General features: G+C 41.5%; 41 non-coding genes across 41 annotated transcripts; all 41 read left to right on the plus strand.

Annotated features, from left to right (window-relative positions):
• The first annotated feature begins 706 nt into the window (after positions 1-706).
• On the plus strand, positions 707-779 carry TRNAV-CAC (transfer RNA valine (anticodon CAC)). Its single transcript has one exon. It is a non-coding gene; the product is annotated as a tRNA-Val (tRNA).
• A 148-nt stretch (positions 780-927) lies between these two features.
• TRNAV-CAC (transfer RNA valine (anticodon CAC)) lies at positions 928-1,000 on the plus strand. Its single transcript has one exon. It is a non-coding gene; the product is annotated as a tRNA-Val (tRNA).
• Positions 1,001-1,464: 464 nt separating this feature from the next.
• Positions 1,465-1,537, plus strand: TRNAV-CAC (transfer RNA valine (anticodon CAC)). Its single transcript has one exon. It is a non-coding gene; the product is annotated as a tRNA-Val (tRNA).
• A 347-nt stretch (positions 1,538-1,884) lies between these two features.
• TRNAV-UAC (transfer RNA valine (anticodon UAC)) lies at positions 1,885-1,957 on the plus strand. Its single transcript has one exon. It is a non-coding gene; the product is annotated as a tRNA-Val (tRNA).
• A 145-nt stretch (positions 1,958-2,102) lies between these two features.
• TRNAV-CAC (transfer RNA valine (anticodon CAC)) lies at positions 2,103-2,175 on the plus strand. Its single transcript has one exon. It is a non-coding gene; the product is annotated as a tRNA-Val (tRNA).
• Positions 2,176-2,320: 145 nt separating this feature from the next.
• TRNAV-AAC (transfer RNA valine (anticodon AAC)) lies at positions 2,321-2,393 on the plus strand. Its single transcript has one exon. It is a non-coding gene; the product is annotated as a tRNA-Val (tRNA).
• A 900-nt stretch (positions 2,394-3,293) lies between these two features.
• TRNAV-AAC (transfer RNA valine (anticodon AAC)) lies at positions 3,294-3,366 on the plus strand. The gene has a single exon. It is a non-coding gene; the product is annotated as a tRNA-Val (tRNA).
• Positions 3,367-3,511: 145 nt separating this feature from the next.
• TRNAV-UAC (transfer RNA valine (anticodon UAC)) lies at positions 3,512-3,584 on the plus strand. Its single transcript has one exon. It is a non-coding gene; the product is annotated as a tRNA-Val (tRNA).
• A 145-nt stretch (positions 3,585-3,729) lies between these two features.
• TRNAV-UAC (transfer RNA valine (anticodon UAC)) lies at positions 3,730-3,802 on the plus strand. The gene has a single exon. It is a non-coding gene; the product is annotated as a tRNA-Val (tRNA).
• A 464-nt stretch (positions 3,803-4,266) lies between these two features.
• On the plus strand, positions 4,267-4,339 carry TRNAV-CAC (transfer RNA valine (anticodon CAC)). The gene has a single exon. It is a non-coding gene; the product is annotated as a tRNA-Val (tRNA).
• A 145-nt stretch (positions 4,340-4,484) lies between these two features.
• TRNAV-UAC (transfer RNA valine (anticodon UAC)) lies at positions 4,485-4,558 on the plus strand. Its single transcript has one exon. It is a non-coding gene; the product is annotated as a tRNA-Val (tRNA).
• Positions 4,559-4,703: 145 nt separating this feature from the next.
• TRNAV-CAC (transfer RNA valine (anticodon CAC)) lies at positions 4,704-4,776 on the plus strand. The gene has a single exon. It is a non-coding gene; the product is annotated as a tRNA-Val (tRNA).
• Positions 4,777-4,921: 145 nt separating this feature from the next.
• On the plus strand, positions 4,922-4,994 carry TRNAV-UAC (transfer RNA valine (anticodon UAC)). Its single transcript has one exon. It is a non-coding gene; the product is annotated as a tRNA-Val (tRNA).
• Positions 4,995-5,676: 682 nt separating this feature from the next.
• On the plus strand, positions 5,677-5,749 carry TRNAV-CAC (transfer RNA valine (anticodon CAC)). Its single transcript has one exon. It is a non-coding gene; the product is annotated as a tRNA-Val (tRNA).
• Positions 5,750-5,894: 145 nt separating this feature from the next.
• On the plus strand, positions 5,895-5,967 carry TRNAV-AAC (transfer RNA valine (anticodon AAC)). The gene has a single exon. It is a non-coding gene; the product is annotated as a tRNA-Val (tRNA).
• A 145-nt stretch (positions 5,968-6,112) lies between these two features.
• TRNAV-AAC (transfer RNA valine (anticodon AAC)) lies at positions 6,113-6,185 on the plus strand. The gene has a single exon. It is a non-coding gene; the product is annotated as a tRNA-Val (tRNA).
• A 464-nt stretch (positions 6,186-6,649) lies between these two features.
• Positions 6,650-6,722, plus strand: TRNAV-AAC (transfer RNA valine (anticodon AAC)). The gene has a single exon. It is a non-coding gene; the product is annotated as a tRNA-Val (tRNA).
• Positions 6,723-7,069: 347 nt separating this feature from the next.
• On the plus strand, positions 7,070-7,142 carry TRNAV-UAC (transfer RNA valine (anticodon UAC)). Its single transcript has one exon. It is a non-coding gene; the product is annotated as a tRNA-Val (tRNA).
• Positions 7,143-7,826: 684 nt separating this feature from the next.
• Positions 7,827-7,899, plus strand: TRNAV-AAC (transfer RNA valine (anticodon AAC)). Its single transcript has one exon. It is a non-coding gene; the product is annotated as a tRNA-Val (tRNA).
• A 145-nt stretch (positions 7,900-8,044) lies between these two features.
• TRNAV-AAC (transfer RNA valine (anticodon AAC)) lies at positions 8,045-8,117 on the plus strand. Its single transcript has one exon. It is a non-coding gene; the product is annotated as a tRNA-Val (tRNA).
• A 464-nt stretch (positions 8,118-8,581) lies between these two features.
• Positions 8,582-8,654, plus strand: TRNAV-CAC (transfer RNA valine (anticodon CAC)). Its single transcript has one exon. It is a non-coding gene; the product is annotated as a tRNA-Val (tRNA).
• A 145-nt stretch (positions 8,655-8,799) lies between these two features.
• On the plus strand, positions 8,800-8,872 carry TRNAV-AAC (transfer RNA valine (anticodon AAC)). The gene has a single exon. It is a non-coding gene; the product is annotated as a tRNA-Val (tRNA).
• Positions 8,873-9,017: 145 nt separating this feature from the next.
• TRNAV-AAC (transfer RNA valine (anticodon AAC)) lies at positions 9,018-9,090 on the plus strand. Its single transcript has one exon. It is a non-coding gene; the product is annotated as a tRNA-Val (tRNA).
• A 145-nt stretch (positions 9,091-9,235) lies between these two features.
• On the plus strand, positions 9,236-9,308 carry TRNAV-CAC (transfer RNA valine (anticodon CAC)). The gene has a single exon. It is a non-coding gene; the product is annotated as a tRNA-Val (tRNA).
• Positions 9,309-9,873: 565 nt separating this feature from the next.
• Positions 9,874-9,946, plus strand: TRNAV-CAC (transfer RNA valine (anticodon CAC)). The gene has a single exon. It is a non-coding gene; the product is annotated as a tRNA-Val (tRNA).
• Positions 9,947-10,091: 145 nt separating this feature from the next.
• TRNAV-AAC (transfer RNA valine (anticodon AAC)) lies at positions 10,092-10,164 on the plus strand. The gene has a single exon. It is a non-coding gene; the product is annotated as a tRNA-Val (tRNA).
• Positions 10,165-10,309: 145 nt separating this feature from the next.
• TRNAV-AAC (transfer RNA valine (anticodon AAC)) lies at positions 10,310-10,382 on the plus strand. Its single transcript has one exon. It is a non-coding gene; the product is annotated as a tRNA-Val (tRNA).
• Positions 10,383-10,527: 145 nt separating this feature from the next.
• TRNAV-CAC (transfer RNA valine (anticodon CAC)) lies at positions 10,528-10,600 on the plus strand. The gene has a single exon. It is a non-coding gene; the product is annotated as a tRNA-Val (tRNA).
• Positions 10,601-10,947: 347 nt separating this feature from the next.
• TRNAV-CAC (transfer RNA valine (anticodon CAC)) lies at positions 10,948-11,020 on the plus strand. Its single transcript has one exon. It is a non-coding gene; the product is annotated as a tRNA-Val (tRNA).
• A 145-nt stretch (positions 11,021-11,165) lies between these two features.
• On the plus strand, positions 11,166-11,238 carry TRNAV-CAC (transfer RNA valine (anticodon CAC)). The gene has a single exon. It is a non-coding gene; the product is annotated as a tRNA-Val (tRNA).
• A 145-nt stretch (positions 11,239-11,383) lies between these two features.
• On the plus strand, positions 11,384-11,456 carry TRNAV-AAC (transfer RNA valine (anticodon AAC)). The gene has a single exon. It is a non-coding gene; the product is annotated as a tRNA-Val (tRNA).
• Positions 11,457-12,140: 684 nt separating this feature from the next.
• On the plus strand, positions 12,141-12,213 carry TRNAV-AAC (transfer RNA valine (anticodon AAC)). The gene has a single exon. It is a non-coding gene; the product is annotated as a tRNA-Val (tRNA).
• Positions 12,214-12,358: 145 nt separating this feature from the next.
• On the plus strand, positions 12,359-12,431 carry TRNAV-UAC (transfer RNA valine (anticodon UAC)). The gene has a single exon. It is a non-coding gene; the product is annotated as a tRNA-Val (tRNA).
• A 145-nt stretch (positions 12,432-12,576) lies between these two features.
• Positions 12,577-12,649, plus strand: TRNAV-AAC (transfer RNA valine (anticodon AAC)). Its single transcript has one exon. It is a non-coding gene; the product is annotated as a tRNA-Val (tRNA).
• A 145-nt stretch (positions 12,650-12,794) lies between these two features.
• Positions 12,795-12,867, plus strand: TRNAV-CAC (transfer RNA valine (anticodon CAC)). The gene has a single exon. It is a non-coding gene; the product is annotated as a tRNA-Val (tRNA).
• A 145-nt stretch (positions 12,868-13,012) lies between these two features.
• TRNAV-AAC (transfer RNA valine (anticodon AAC)) lies at positions 13,013-13,085 on the plus strand. Its single transcript has one exon. It is a non-coding gene; the product is annotated as a tRNA-Val (tRNA).
• Positions 13,086-13,230: 145 nt separating this feature from the next.
• On the plus strand, positions 13,231-13,303 carry TRNAV-AAC (transfer RNA valine (anticodon AAC)). Its single transcript has one exon. It is a non-coding gene; the product is annotated as a tRNA-Val (tRNA).
• Positions 13,304-13,448: 145 nt separating this feature from the next.
• Positions 13,449-13,521, plus strand: TRNAV-CAC (transfer RNA valine (anticodon CAC)). The gene has a single exon. It is a non-coding gene; the product is annotated as a tRNA-Val (tRNA).
• A 347-nt stretch (positions 13,522-13,868) lies between these two features.
• Positions 13,869-13,941, plus strand: TRNAV-CAC (transfer RNA valine (anticodon CAC)). The gene has a single exon. It is a non-coding gene; the product is annotated as a tRNA-Val (tRNA).
• A 145-nt stretch (positions 13,942-14,086) lies between these two features.
• Positions 14,087-14,159, plus strand: TRNAV-CAC (transfer RNA valine (anticodon CAC)). Its single transcript has one exon. It is a non-coding gene; the product is annotated as a tRNA-Val (tRNA).
• Positions 14,160-14,304: 145 nt separating this feature from the next.
• Positions 14,305-14,377, plus strand: TRNAV-AAC (transfer RNA valine (anticodon AAC)). Its single transcript has one exon. It is a non-coding gene; the product is annotated as a tRNA-Val (tRNA).
• The last annotated feature ends 489 nt before the right edge of the window (positions 14,378-14,866 follow it).

Here is a 14,866-nt window from a genome sequence, read left to right on the forward strand (position 1 = left end):
AGAAATACTTTGGCCGGTGAATCGCACCATCTGACGCCAAAGACCCTCACAGTTGGTTGGAATCCAGCTGGCACCGCGTGGAGGTGGTGATGGGATTTTACCGGCTGAAACCGGGCGGAAACATTTTACGTAAAATAAAAAAAAAATCGTATTTTATTTAAAGTGCACGTAAAATGTGCCTTCATGAACTTGATGATTTCATCATTCTTCACTGTTGGCATAGGTCTATACCAGTGAAGTGTGTTGCAACTTAACAGGGTGGACAAGCTGTTTTCGTAGTGTAGTGGTTTTCACGTTCGCCTCACACGCAAAAGGTCCCCGGTTCGAAACCGGGCGGCAACATTTTACGTAAAACCAAAAAAAATCCGTGTTTTATTTGAAGTGCAGGTAAAATGTGGCCTCATGAAGGTGATGAATTCATCATTCTTCACTGTTGGCATAGGTCTATGCCAGTGAAGTGTGTTGCAACTTCACAGGTTTGCCAAGCAGTTTCCGTAGTGTAGTGGTTATCACGTTCGTCTCACACGCGAAAAGTCCCCGGTTCGAAACCGGTTGGAAACATTTTACGTAAAACCAAAAAAATCCTTGTTTTATTTAAAGTACACGTAAAATGTGCCTTCATGAACTTGCTGAGTTCATCATTCTTGACTGTTGGCATAGGTCTATACCAGTGAAGTGTGTTGCAACTTAGCATTTAGGACAAGCAGTTTCCGTAGTGTAGTGGTTATCACGTTCGCCTCACACGCGAAAGGTCCCCGGTTCGAAACCGGGCGGAAACATTTTACATAAAACACAAAAAAAGATTCGTATTTGATTTGAAGTGCACTTAAAATGTGCCCTCATGAAGGTGATGAATACATGATTCTTCATTGTTGGCATAGGTCTATACCAGTGAACTGAGTTGCAACTTAGCAAGTAGGACAAGCAGTTTCCGTAGTGTAGTGGTTATCACGTTCGCCTCACACGCGAAAGGTCCCCGGTTCGAAACCGGGCGTAAACATTTTCCGTAAAACCCCAAAAAATCGTGTTTTATTTAAAGTTCACGTAAAATGTGCCCTCATGAAGGTGATGAATTCATCATTCTGCATTGTTGGCATAGGTCTATACCAGTGAAGTGTTTTGCAACTTCAAAGGTTTGCCAAGAAGTTTCCGTAGTGTAGTGGTTATCACGTTCGCCTCACACGCGAAACCGGGTGGAAACATTTTACGTAAAACCCCAAAAACTCGTGTTTTATTTAGAGTGCACGTAAAATGTGCCCTCATGAACTTGATGAGTCCTAACACGGGAAAGGTCCCCGGTTCGAAACCAGCCGGAAACATTTTACGTAAAATCTAACAAATTCGTATTTTATTTAAAGTGCACGTAAAATGTGCCTTCATGAACTTGATTTTTTCATCATTCTTCACTATTGACATAGGTCGATACCAGTGAAGTGAGTTGCAACTTAACAGGGTGGTCAAGGGGTTTCCGTAGTGTAGTGGTTATCACGTTCGCCTCACACGCGAACGGTCCCCGGTTCGAAACCGGGCGGAAACATTTTACGTAAAACCAAAAAAAATCGTGTTTTATTTAAAGTTCACGTAAAATGTGCCTTCAATAACTTGAGGAGTTCATCATTCTTGACTGTTGGCATAGGTCTATATCAGTGAACTGAGTTGCAACTTAGCAAGTCGGACAAGCAGTTTCCGTAGTGTAGTGGTTATCACGTTCGCCTCACACGCGAAACCGGGTGGAAACATTTTACGTAAAACCCCCAAAACTCGTGTTTTATTTAGAGTGCACGTAAAATGTGCCCTCATGAAGGTCATGAATTCATCATTCTTCACTGTTGGCATAGGTCTATACCAGTGAAGTGTGTTGCAACTTAGCAAGTAAGACCAGCAGTTTCCGTAGTGTAGTGGTTATCACGTTCGCTTTACACGCGAAAGGTCCCCGGTTCGAAACCGGGCGGAAACATTTTACGTAAAACCAAAGAAATTGGTGTTTTATTTAAAGTGCACGTAAAATGTGCCTTCATGAACTTGATGAGTTCATCATTCTTGAATGTTGGCATAGGTCTATACCAGTAAAGTGTGTTGCAACTTTGCAAGTAGGACAAGCAGTTTCCGTAGTGTAGTGGTTATCACGTTCGCCTCACACGCGAAAGGTCCCCGGTTCGAAACCGGGCGGAAACATTTTACGTAAAACCCCAAAAAATCGTGTTTTATTTAAAGTTCACGTAAAATGTGCCCTCATGAAGGTGATGAATTCATCATTCTGCATTGTTGGCATAGGTCTATACCAGTGAAGTGTTTTGCAACTTCAAAGGCTTGCCAAGAAGTTTCCGTAGTGTAGTGGTTATCACGTTCGCCTAACACGCGAAAGGTCCCCGGTTCGAAACCGGGCGGAAACATTTTACGTAAAACCAAAGAAATTGGTGTTTTATTTAAAGTGCACGTAAAATGTGCCTTCATGAACTTGATGATTTCATCACTCTTCACTGTTGGCATAGGTCTATACCAGTGAAGTGTGTTGCAACTTAGCAAGTTGGACAAGCAGTTTCAGTAGTGTAGTGGTTATCACGTTCGCCTCATATGCGAAACCGGGTGGAAACATTTTACGTAAAACCCCAAAAACTCGTGTTTTATTTAGAGTGCACGTAAAATGTGCCCTCATGAAGGTCATGAATTCATCATTCTTCACTGTTGGCATAGGTCTATACCAGTGAAGTGTGTTGCAACTTAGCAAGTACAACAAGCAGATTCCGTAGCGTAGTGGTTATCACGTTTGCTTTACACGCGAAATGTCCCCGGTTCGAAACCGGGTGGAAGCATTTTACGTAAAATCTAACAAATTCGTATTTTATTTAAAGTGCACCTAAAATGTGCCCTCATGAACTTGATGAGTCCTAACACGGGAAAGGTCCCCGGTTCGAAACCAGCCGGAAACATTTTACGTAAAATCTAACAAATTCGTATTTTATTTAAAGTGCACGTAAAATGTGCCTTCATGAACTTGATTTTTTCATCATTCTTCACTATTGACATAGGTCGATACCAGTGAAGTGTGTTGCAACTTAAAAGGGTGGACAAGCGGTTTCCTTAGTGTAGTGGTTATCACGTTCGCCTCACACGCGAAAGGTCCCCGGTTCGAAACCGAGCGGAAACATTTTACGTAAAACCAAAAAAAATCGTGTTTTATTTAAAGTTCACGTAAAATGTGCCTTCATGAACTTGATGAGTTCATCATTCTTGACTGTTCGCACAGGTCTATATCAGTGAAGTGTGTTGCAACTTAGCATTTAGAGCAAGCAGTTTCCGTAGTGTAGTGGTTATCACGTTCGCCTAACACGCGAAAGGTCCCCGGTTCGAAACCGGGCGGAAACATTTTACGTAATACCAAAGAAATTGGTGTTTTATTTAAAGTGCACGTAAAATGTGCCTTCATGAACTTGATGAGTTCATCATTCTTGAATGTTGGCATAGGTCTATACCAGTGAACTGAGTTGCAACTTAGCAAGTAGGACAAGCAGTTTCCGTAGTGTAGTGGTTATCACGTTCGCTTTACATGCGAAAGGTCCCCTGTTCGAAACCGGGCGGAAACATTTTACGTAAAACCAAAGAAATTGGTGTTTTATTTAAAGTTCACGTAAAATGTGCCTTCATGAACTTGATGAGTTCATCATTCTGCATTGTTGGCATAGGTCTATACCAGTGAAGTGTGTTGCAACTTATCAAGTAAGACATGCAGTTTCCGTAGTGTAGTGGTTATCACGTTCGCTTTACACGCGAAAGGTCCTGGGTTTGAAACCGGGTGGAAACATTTTACGTAAAACCAAAGAAATTGTTGTTTTATTTAAAGTGCACGTAAAATGTGCCTTCATGAACTTGATGAGTTCATCATTCTTGAATGTTGGCATAGGTCTATACCAGTGAAGTGTGTTGCAACTTGGCAAGTAAGCCAAGCAGTTTCCGTAGTGTCGTGGTTATCACGTTCGCCTCACATGCGAAACCGGGTGGAAACATTTTACGTAAAACCCCAAAAACTCGTGTTTTATTTAGAGTGCACGTAAAATGTGCCCTCATGAACTTGATGAGTCCTAACACGGGAAAGGTCCCCGGTTCGAAACCAGCCGTAAACATTTTACGTAAAATCTAACAAATTCGTATTTTATTTAAAGTGCACGTAAAATGTGCCTTCATGAACTTGATTTTTTCATCATTCTTCACTATTGACATAGGTCGATACCAGTGAAGTGTGTTGCAACTTAACAGGGTGGACAAGGAGTTTCCGTAGTGTAGTGGTTATCACGTTCGCCTCACACGCGAAAGGTCCCCGGTTCGAAACCGGGCGGAAACATTTTACGTAAAACCCCAAAAACTCGTGTTTTATTTAGAGTGCACGTAAAATGTGCCCTCATGAAGGTCATGAATTCATCATTCTTCACTGTTGGCATAGGTCTATACCAATGAAGTGTGTTGCAACTTTGCAAATAAGACAAGCAGCTTTCCGTAGTGTAGTGGTTATCACGTTCGCTTTACACGCGAAAGGTCCCCGGTTCGAAACCGGGCGGAAACATTTTACGTAAAACCAAAGAAATTGGTGTTTTTTTTAAAGTGCACGTAAAATGTGCCTTCATGAACTTGATGAGTTCATCATTCTTGAATGTTGGCATAGGTCTATACCAGTGAACTGAGTTGCAACTTAGCAAGTAGGACAAGCAGTTTCCGTAGTGTAGTGGTTATCACGTTCGCCTCACACGCGAAAGGTCCCCGGTTCGAAACCGGGCGGAAACATTTTACGTAAAACCCCAAAAAATCGTGTTTTATTTAAAGTTCACGTAAAATGTGCCCTCATGAACTTGATGAGTTCATCATTCTTGACTGTTCGCATAGGTCTATACCAGTGAACTGAGTTGCAACTTAGCAAGTAGGACAAGCAGTTTCCGTAGTGTAGTGGTTATCACGTTCGCTTTACACGCGAAAGGTCCCCGGTTCGAAACCGGGCGGAAACATTTTACGTAAAACCAAAGAAATTGGTGTTTTATTTAAAGTTCACGTAAAATGTGCCTTCATGAACTTGATGAGTTCATCATTCTGCATTGTTGGCATAGGTCTATACCAGTGAAGTGTGTTGCAACTTATCAAGTAAGACAAGCAGTTTCCGTAGTGTAGTGGTTATCACGTTCGCTTTACACGCTAAAGGTCCTGGGTTTGAAACCGGGTGGAAACATTTTACGTAAAACCAAAGAAATTGGTGTTTTATTTAAAGTGCACGTAAAATGTGCCTTCATGAACTTGATGAGTTCATCATTCTTGAATGTTGGCATAGGTCTATACCAGTGAAGTGTGTTGCAACTTGGCAAGTAAGCCAAGCAGTTTCCGTAGTGTCGTGGTTATCACGTTCGCCTCACACGCGAAACCGGGTGGAAACATTTTACGTAAAACCCCAAAAACTCGTGTTTTATTTAGAGTGCACGTAAAATGTGCCCTCATGAACTTGATGGGTCCTAACACGGGAAAGGTCCCCGGATCGAAACCAGCCGGAAACATTTTACGTAAAATCTAACAAATTCGTATTTTATTTAAAGTGCACGTAAAATGTGCCTTCATGAACTTGATTTTTTCATCATTCTTCACTATTGACATAGGTCGATACCAGTGAAGTGTGTTGCAACTTAACAGGGTGGACAAGCAGTTTCTGTCGTGTAGTGGTTATCACGTTTGCCTCACACGCGAAAGGTCCCCGGTTCGAAACCGGGCGGAAACATTTTACGTGAAACCAAAAAAAATCGTGTTTTATTTAAAGTTCACGTAAAATGTCCCCTCATGAAGGTGATGAATTCATCATTCTGCATTGTTGGCATAGGTCTATACCAGTGAAGTGTTTTGCAACTTCAAAGGTTTGCCAAGAAGTTTCCGTAGTGTAGTGGTTATCACGTTCGCCTAACACGCGAAAGGTCCCCGGTTCGAAACCGGGCGGAAACATTTTACGTAAATCCAAAAAAAATCGTGTTTTATTTAAAGTTCACGTAAAATGTGCCTTCATGAACTTGATGAGTTCATCATTCTGCATTGTTGGCATAGGTCTATACCAGTGAAGTGTGTTGCAACTTAGCATTTAGAGCAAGCAGTTTCCGTAGTGTAGTGGTTATCACGTTCGCCTAACACGCGAAAGGTCCCCGGTTTGAAACCGGGCCGAAACATTTTACGTAAAACCAAAACAAATCGTGTTTTATTTAAAGTGCACGTAAAATGTGCCTTCATGAACTTGATGAGTTCATCATTCTTGAATGTTGGCATAGGTCTATACCAGTGAACTGAGTTGCAACTTAGCAAGTAGGACAAGCAGTTTCCGTAGTGTAGTGGTTATCACGTTCGCCTCACACGCGAAACCGGGTGGAAACATTTTACGTAAAACCCCAAAAACTCGTATTTTATTTAGAGTGCACGTAAAATGTGCCCTCATGAATTTGATGAGTCCTAACACGGGAAAGGTCCCCGGTTCGAAACCGGGCGGAAACATTTTACGTAAAACCAAAAAAAATCGTGTTTTATTTAAAGTTCACGTAAAATGTGCCCTCATGAAGGTGATGAATTCATCATTCTGCATTGTTGGCATAGGTCTATACCAGTGAAGTGTTTTGCAACTTCAAAGGTTTGCCAAGAAGTTTCCGTAGTGTAGTGGTTATCACGTTCGCCTAACACGCGAAAGGTCCCTGGTTCAAAACCGGGTGGAAACATTTTACGTAAAACCAAAGAAATTGGTGTTTTATTTAAAGTGCACGTAAAATGTGCCTTCATGAACTTGATGATTTCATCATTCTTCACTGTTGGCATAGGTCTATACCAGTGAAGTGTGTTGCAACTTAGCAAGTTGGACAAGCAGTTTCAGTAGTGTAGTGGTTATCACGTTCGCATCACACGCGAAACCGGGTGGAAACATTTTACGTAAAACCCCAAAAACTCGTGTTTTATTTAGAGTGCACGTAAAATGTGCCCTCATGAAGGTCATGAATTCATCATTCTTCACTGTTGGCATAGGTCTATATCAGTGAAGTGTGTTGCAACTTAGCACGTAAAACAAGCAGTTTCCGTAGTGTAGTGGTTATCACGTTCGCTTTACACGTGAAAGGTCCCCGGTTCAAAACCGGGTGGAAGCATTTTACGTAAAATCTAACAAATTCGTATTTTATTTAAAGTGCACGTAAAATGTGCCCTCATGAACTTGATGAGTTCATCATTCTTGAATGTTGGCATAGGTCTATACCAGTGAACTGAGTTGCAACTTAGCAAGTAGGACAAGCAGTTTCCGTAGTGTAGTGGTTATCACGTTCGCCTCACACGCGAAACCGGGTGGAAACATTTTACTTAAAACCCCAAAAACTCGTGTTTTATTTAGAGTGCACGTAAAATGTGCCCTCATGAACTTGATGGGTCCTAACACGGGAAAGGTCCCCGGATCGAAATCAGCCGGAAACATTTTACGTAAAATCTAACAAATTCGTATTTTATTTAAAGTGCACGTAAAATGTGCCTTCATGAACTTGATTTTTTCATCATTCTTCACTATTGACATAGGTCGATACCAGTGAAGTGTGTTGCAACTTAACAGGGTGGACAAGCAGTTTCTGTAGTGTAGTGGTTATCACGTTCGCCTCACACGCGAAAGGTCCCCCCGGTTTGAAACCGGGCGGAAACATTTTACGTAAAACCAAAAAAAATCGTGTTTTATTTAAAGTTCACGTAAAATGTGCCCTCATAAAGGTGATGAATTCATCATTCTGCATTGTTGGCATAGGTCTATACCAGTAAAGTGTGTTGCAACTCATCATTTAGAGCAAGCAGTTTCCGTAGTGTAGTGGTTATCACGTTCGCCTAACACGCGAAAGGTCCCCGGTTCGAAACCGGGCGGAAACATTTTACGTAAAACCAAAAAAAATCGTGTTTTATTTAAAGTTCACGTAAAATGTGCCTTCATGAACTTGATGAGTTCATCATTCTGCATTGTTGGCATAGGTCTATACCAGTGAAGTGTGTTGCAACTTAGCATTTAGAGCAAGCAGTTTCCGTAGTGTAGTGGTTATCACGTTCGCCTAACACGCGAAAGGTCCCCGGTTTGAAACCGGGCGGAAACATTTTACGTAAAACCAAAACAAATCGTGTTTTATTTAAAGTGCACGTAAAATGTGCCTTCATGAACTTGATGAGTTCATCATTCTTGAATGTTGGCATAGGTCTATACCAGTGAACTGAGTTGCAACTTAGCAAGTAGGACAAGCAGTTTCCGTAGTGTAGTGGTTATCACGTTCGCCTCACACGCGAAACCGGGTGGAAACAATTTACGTAAAACCCCAATAACTCGTATTTTATTTAGAGTGCACGTAAAATGTGCCCTCATGAATTTGATGAGTCCTAACACGGGAAAGGTCCCCGGTTCGAAACCAGCCGGAAACATTTTACGTAAAATCTAACAAATTCGTATTTTATTTAAAGTGCACGTAAAATGTGCCTTCATGAACTTGATTTTTTCATCATTCTTCACTATTGACATAGGTCGATACCAGTGAAGTGTGTTGCAACTTAACAGGGTGGACAAGCAGTTTCCGTAGTGTAGTGGTTATCACGTTCGCCTCACACGCGAAAGGTCCCCGGTTCGAAACCGGGCGGAAACATTTTACGTGAAACCAAAAAAAATCGTGTTTTATTTAAAGTTCACGTAAAATGTCCCCTCATGAAGGTGATGAATTCATCATTCTGCATTGTTGGCATAGGTCTATACCAGTGAAGTGTTTTGCAACTTCAAAGGTTTGCCAAGAAGTTTCCGTAGTGTAGTGGTTATCACGTTCGCCTAACACGCGAAAGGTCCCCGGTTCGAAACCGGGCGGAAACATTTTACGTAAATCCAAAAAAAATCGTGTTTTATTTAAAGTTCACGTAAAATGTGCCTTCATGAACTTGATGAGTTCATCATTCTGCATTGTTGGCATAGGTCTATACCAGTGAAGTGTGTTGCAACTTAGCATTTAGAGCAAGCAGTTTCCGTAGTGTAGTGGTTATCACGTTCGCCTAACACGCGAAAGGTCCCCGGTTCGAAACCGGGCCGAAACATTTTACGTAAAACCAAAACAAATCGTGTTTTATTTAAAGTGCACGTAAAATGTGCCTTCATGAACTTGATGAGTTCATCATTCTTGAATGTTGGCATAGGTCTATACCAGTGAACTGAGTTGCAACTTAGCAAGTAGGACAAGCAGTTTCCGTAGTGTAGTGGTTATCACGTTCGCCTCACACGCGAAAGGTCCCTGGTTCGAAACCGGGCGGAAACATTTTACGTAAAACCAAAAAAAATCGTGTTTTATTTAAAGTGCACGTAAAATGTGCCTTCATGAACTTGATGAGTTCATCATTCTTGAATGTTGGCATAGGTCTATACCAGTGAACTGAGTTGCAACTTAGCAAGTAGGACAAGCAGTTTCCGTAGTGTAGTGGTTATCACGTTCGCCTCACACGCGAAACCGGGTGGAAACATTTTACGTAAAACCCCAAAAACTCGTATTTTATTTAAAGTGCACGTAAAATGTGCCTTCATGAACTTGATTTTTTCATCATTCATCACTATTGACATAGGTCGATACCAGTGAAGTGTGTTGCAACTTAACAGGGTGGACAAGCAGTTTCTGTAGTGTAGAGGTTATCACGTTCGCCTCACACGCGAAAGGTCCCCGGTTCGAAACCAGCCGGAAACATTTTACGTAAAATCTAACAAATTCGTATTTTATTTAAAGTGCACGTAAAATGTGCCTTCATGAACTTGATTTTTTCATCATTCTTCACTATTGACATAGGTCGATACCAGTGAAGTGTGTTGCAACTTAACAGGGTGGACAAGCAGTTTCCGTAGTGTAGTGGTTATCACGTTCGCCTCACACGCGAAAGGTCCCCGGTTCGAAACCGGGCGGAAACATTTTACGTGAAACCAAAAAAAATCGTGTTTTATTTAAAGTTCACGTAAAATGTCCCCTCATGAAGGTGATGAATTCATCATTCTGCATTGTTGGCATAGGTCTATACCAGTGAAGTGTTTTGCAACTTCAAAGGTTTGCCAAGAAGTTTCCGTAGTGTAGTGGTTATCACGTTCGCCTAACACGCGAAAGGTCCCCGGTTCGAAACCGGGCGGAAACATTTTACGTAAATCCAAAAAAAATCGTGTTTTATTTAAAGTTCACGTAAAATGTGCCTTCATGAACTTGATGAGTTCATCATTCTGCATTGTTGGCATAGGTCTATACCAGTGAAGTGTGTTGCAACTTAGCATTTAGAGCAAGCAGTTTCCGTAGTGTAGTGGTTATCACGTTCGCCTAACACGCGAAAGGTCCCCGGTTCGAAACCGGGCCGAAACATTTTACGTAAAACCAAAACAAATCGTGTTTTATTTAAAGTGCACGTAAAATGTGCCTTCATGAACTTGATGAGTTCATCATTCTTGAATGTTGGCATAGGTCTATACCAGTGAACTGAGTTGCAACTTAGCAAGTAGGACAAGCAGTTTCCGTAGTGTAGTGGTTATCACGTTCGCCTCACACGCGAAAGGTCCCTGGTTCGAAACCGGGCGGAAACATTTTACGTAAAACCAAAAAAAATCGTGTTTTATTTAAAGTGCACGTAAAATGTGCCTTCATGAACTTGATGAGTTCATCATTCTTGAATGTTGGCATAGGTCTATACCAGTGAACTGAGTTGCAACTTAGCAAGTAGGACAAGCAGTTTCCGTAGTGTAGTGGTTATCACGTTCGCCTCACACGCGAAACCGGGTGGAAACATTTTACGTAAAACCCCAAAAACTCGTATTTTATTTAAAGTGCACGTAAAATGTGCCTTCATGAACTTGATTTTTTCATCATTCATCACTATTGACATAGGTCGATACCAGTGAAGTGTGTTGCAACTTAACAGGGTGGACAAGCAGTTTCCGTAGTGTAGTGGTTATCACGTTCGCCTCACACGCGAAAGGTCCCCGGTTCGAAACCGGGCGGAAACATTTTACATCAAACCAAAAAAAATCGTGTTTTATTTAAAGTTCACGTAAAATGTGCCCTCATGAAGGTGATGAATTCATCATTCTGCATTGTTGGCATAGGTCTATACCAGTGAAGTGTTTTGCAACTTCAAAAGTTTGCCAAGAAGTTTCCGTAGTGTAGTGGTTATCACGTTCGCCTCACACGCGAAAGGTCCTAGGTTCGAAACCGGGCGGAAACATTTTACGTAAAACCAAAAAAAATCGTGTTTTATTTAAAGTTCACGTAAAATGTGCCCTCATGAAGGTGATGAATTCATCATTCTGCATTGTTGGCATAGGTCTATACCAGTGAAGTGTTTTGCAACTTCAAAGGTTTGCCAAGAAGTTTTCGTAGTGTAGTGGTTATCTCGTTCGCCTAACACGCGAAAGGTCCCTGGTTCGAAACCGGGCGGAAACATTTTACGTAAAACCAAAGAAATTGGTGTTTTATTTAAAGTGCACGCAAAATGTGCCTTCATGAACTTGATGAGTTCATCATTCTGCATTGTTGGCATAGGTCTATACCAGTGAAGTGTGTTGCAACTTAGCATTTAGAGCAAGCAGTTTCCGTAGTGTAGTGGTTATCACGTTCGCCTCACACGCGAAACCGGGTGGAAACATTTTTCGTAAAACCCCAAAAACTCGTGTTTTATTTAGAGTGCACGTAAAATGTGCCCTCATGAACTTGATGGGTCCTAACACGGGAAAGGTCCCCGGATCGAAACCAGCCGGAAACATTTTACGTAAAATCTAACAAATTCGTATTTTATTTAAAGTGCACGTAAAATGTGCCTTCATGAACTTGATTTTTTCATCATTCTTCACTATTGACATAGGTCGATACCAGTGAAGTGTGTTGCAACTTAACAGGGTGGACAAGCAGTTTCTGTAGTGTAGTGGTTATCACGTTCGCCTCACACGCGAAAGGTCCCCCCGGTTTGAAACCGGGCGGAAACATTTTACGTAAAACCCAAAAAAATCGTGTTTTATTTAAAGTTCACGAAAAATGTGCCCTTATAAAGGTGATGAATTCATCATTCTGCATTGTTGGCATAGGTCTATACCAGTGAAGTGTGTTGCAACTCATCATTTAGAGCAAGCAGTTTCCGTAGTGTAGTGGTTATCACGTTCGCCTAACACGCAAAAGGTCCCCGGTTCGAAACCGGGCGGAAACAGTTTACGTAAAACCAAAAAAAGTCGTGTTTTATTTAAAGTTCACGTAAAATGTGCCCTCATGAAGGTCATGAATTCATCATTCTTCACGGTTGGCATAGGTCTATACTAGTGAAGTGTGTTGCAACTTAGCAAGTAAGTCAAGCAGTTTCCGTAGTGTAGTGGTTATCACGTTCGCTTTACACGCGAAAGGTCCCCGGTTTGAAACCGGGCGGAAACATTTTACGCAAAACCAAAGAAATTGGTGTTTTATTTAAAGTGCACGTAAAATGTGCCTTCATGAACTTGATGAGTTCATCATTCTTGAATGTTGGCATAGGTCTATACCAGTGAAGTGTGTTGCAACTTAGCATTTAGAGCAAGCAGTTTCCGTAGTGTAGTAGTTATCACATTCGCCTAACACGCGAAAGGTCCCCGGTTCGAAACCGGGCGGAAACATTCTACGTAAAACCAAAACAAATCGTGTTTTATTTAAAGTTCACGTAAAATGTGCCTTCATGAACTTGATGAGTTCATCATTCTTCACTGTTGGCATAGGTCTTTACCAGTGAACTGAGTTGCAACTTAGCAAGTAGGACAAGCAGTTTCAGTAGTGTAGTGGTTATCACGTTCGCCTCACACGCGAAAGGTCCCCGGTTCGAAACCGGGCGGAAACATTTTACGTGAAACCAAAAAAAATCGTGTTTTATTTAAAGTTCACGTAAAATGTCCCCTCATGAAGGTGATGAATTCATCATTCTGCATTGTTGGCATAGGTCTATACCAGTGAAGTGTTTTGCAACTTCAAAGGTTTGACAAGAAGTTTCCGTAGTGTAGTGGTTATCACGTTCGCCTAACACGCGAAAGGTCCCCGGTTCGAAACCGGGCGGAAACATTTTACGTAAAACCAAAAAAAATCGTTTTTTATTTAAAGTTCACGTAAAATGTGCCTTCATGAACTTGATGAGTTCATCATTCTGCATTGTTGGCATAGGTCTATACCAGTGAAGTGTGTTGCAACTTAGCATTTAGAGCAAGCAGTTTCCGTAGTGTAGTGGTTATCACGTTCGCCTAACACGCGAAAGGTCCCCGGTTCGAAACCGGGCGGAAACATTTTACGTAAAACCAAAACAAATCGTGTTTTATTTAAAGTGCACGTAAAATGTGCCTTCATGAACTTGATGAGTTCATCATTCTTGAATGTTGGCATAGGTCTATACCAGTGAACTGAGTTGCAACTTAGCAAGTAGGACAAGCATTTTCCGTAGTGTAGTGGTTATCACGTTCGCCTCACACGCGAAAGGTCCCTGGTTCGAAACCGGGCGGAAACATTTTACGTAAAACCAAAAAAAATCGTGTTTTATTTAAAGTGCACGTAAAATGTGCCTTCATGAACTTGATGAGTTCATCATTCTTGAATGTTGGCATAGGTCTATACCAGTGAACTGAGTTGCAACTTAGCAAGTAGGACAAGCAGTTTCCGTAGTGTAGTGGTTATCACGTTCGCCTCACACGCGAAACCGGGTGGAAACATTTTACGTAAAACCCCAAAAACTCGTATTTTATTTAAAGTGCACGTAAAATGTGCCTTCATGAACTTGATTTTTTCATCATTCATCACTATTGACATAGGTCGATACCAGTGAAGTGTGTTGCAACTTAACAGGGTGGACAAGCAGTTTCCGTAGTGTAGTGGTTATCACGTTCGCCTCACACGCGAAAGGTCCCCGGTTCGAAACCGGGCGGAAACATTTTACGTAAAACCAAAAAAAATCGTGTTTTATTTAAAGTTCACGTAAAATGTGCCCTCATGAAGGTGATGAATTCATCATTCTGCATTGTTGGCATAGGTCTATACCAGTGAAGTGTTTTGCAACTTCAAAAGTTTGCCAAGAAGTTTCCGTAGTGGAGTGGTTATCACGTTCGCCTCACACGCGAAAGGTCCCCGGTTCGAAACCGGGCGGAAACATTTTACGTAAAACCAAAAAAAATCGTGTTATATTTAAAGTTCACGTAAAATGTGCCCTCATGAAGGTGATGAATTCATCATTCTGCATTGTTGGCATAGGTCTATACCAGTGAAGTGTTTTGCAACTTCAAAGGTTTGCCAAGAAGTTTCCGTAGTGTAGTGGTTATCACGTTCGCCTAACACGCGAAAGGTCCCTGGTTCGAAACCGGGCGGAAACATTTTACGTAAAACCAAAGAAATTGGTGTTTTATTTAAAGTGCACGCAAAATGTGCCTTCATTAACTTGATGAGTTCATCATTCTGCATTGTTGGCATAGGTCTATACCAGTGAAGTGTGTTGCAACTTAGCATTTAGAGCAAGCAGTTTCCGTAGTGTAGTGGTTATCACGTTCGCCTCACATGCGAAACCGGGTGGAAACATTTTTCGTAAAACCCCAAAAACTCGTGTTTTATTTAGAGTGCACGTAAAATGTGCCCTCATGAACTTGATGGGTCCTAACACGGGAAAGGTCCCCGGATCGAAACCAGCCGGAAACATTTTACGTAAAATCTAACAAATTCGTATTTTATTTAAAGTGCACGTAAAATGTGCCTTCATGAACTTGATTTTTTCATCATTCTTCACTATTGACATAGGTCGATACCAGTGAAGTGTGTTGCAACTTAACAGGGTGGACAAGCAGTTTCTGTAGTGTAGTGGTTATCAC

This window comes from Lampetra planeri, chromosome 35 (genome assembly GCF_965212315.1).
Source record: "Lampetra planeri chromosome 35, kcLamPlan1.2.h2, whole genome shotgun sequence".
Taxonomy (NCBI): Eukaryota; Metazoa; Chordata; class Hyperoartia; order Petromyzontiformes; family Petromyzontidae; genus Lampetra; species Lampetra planeri.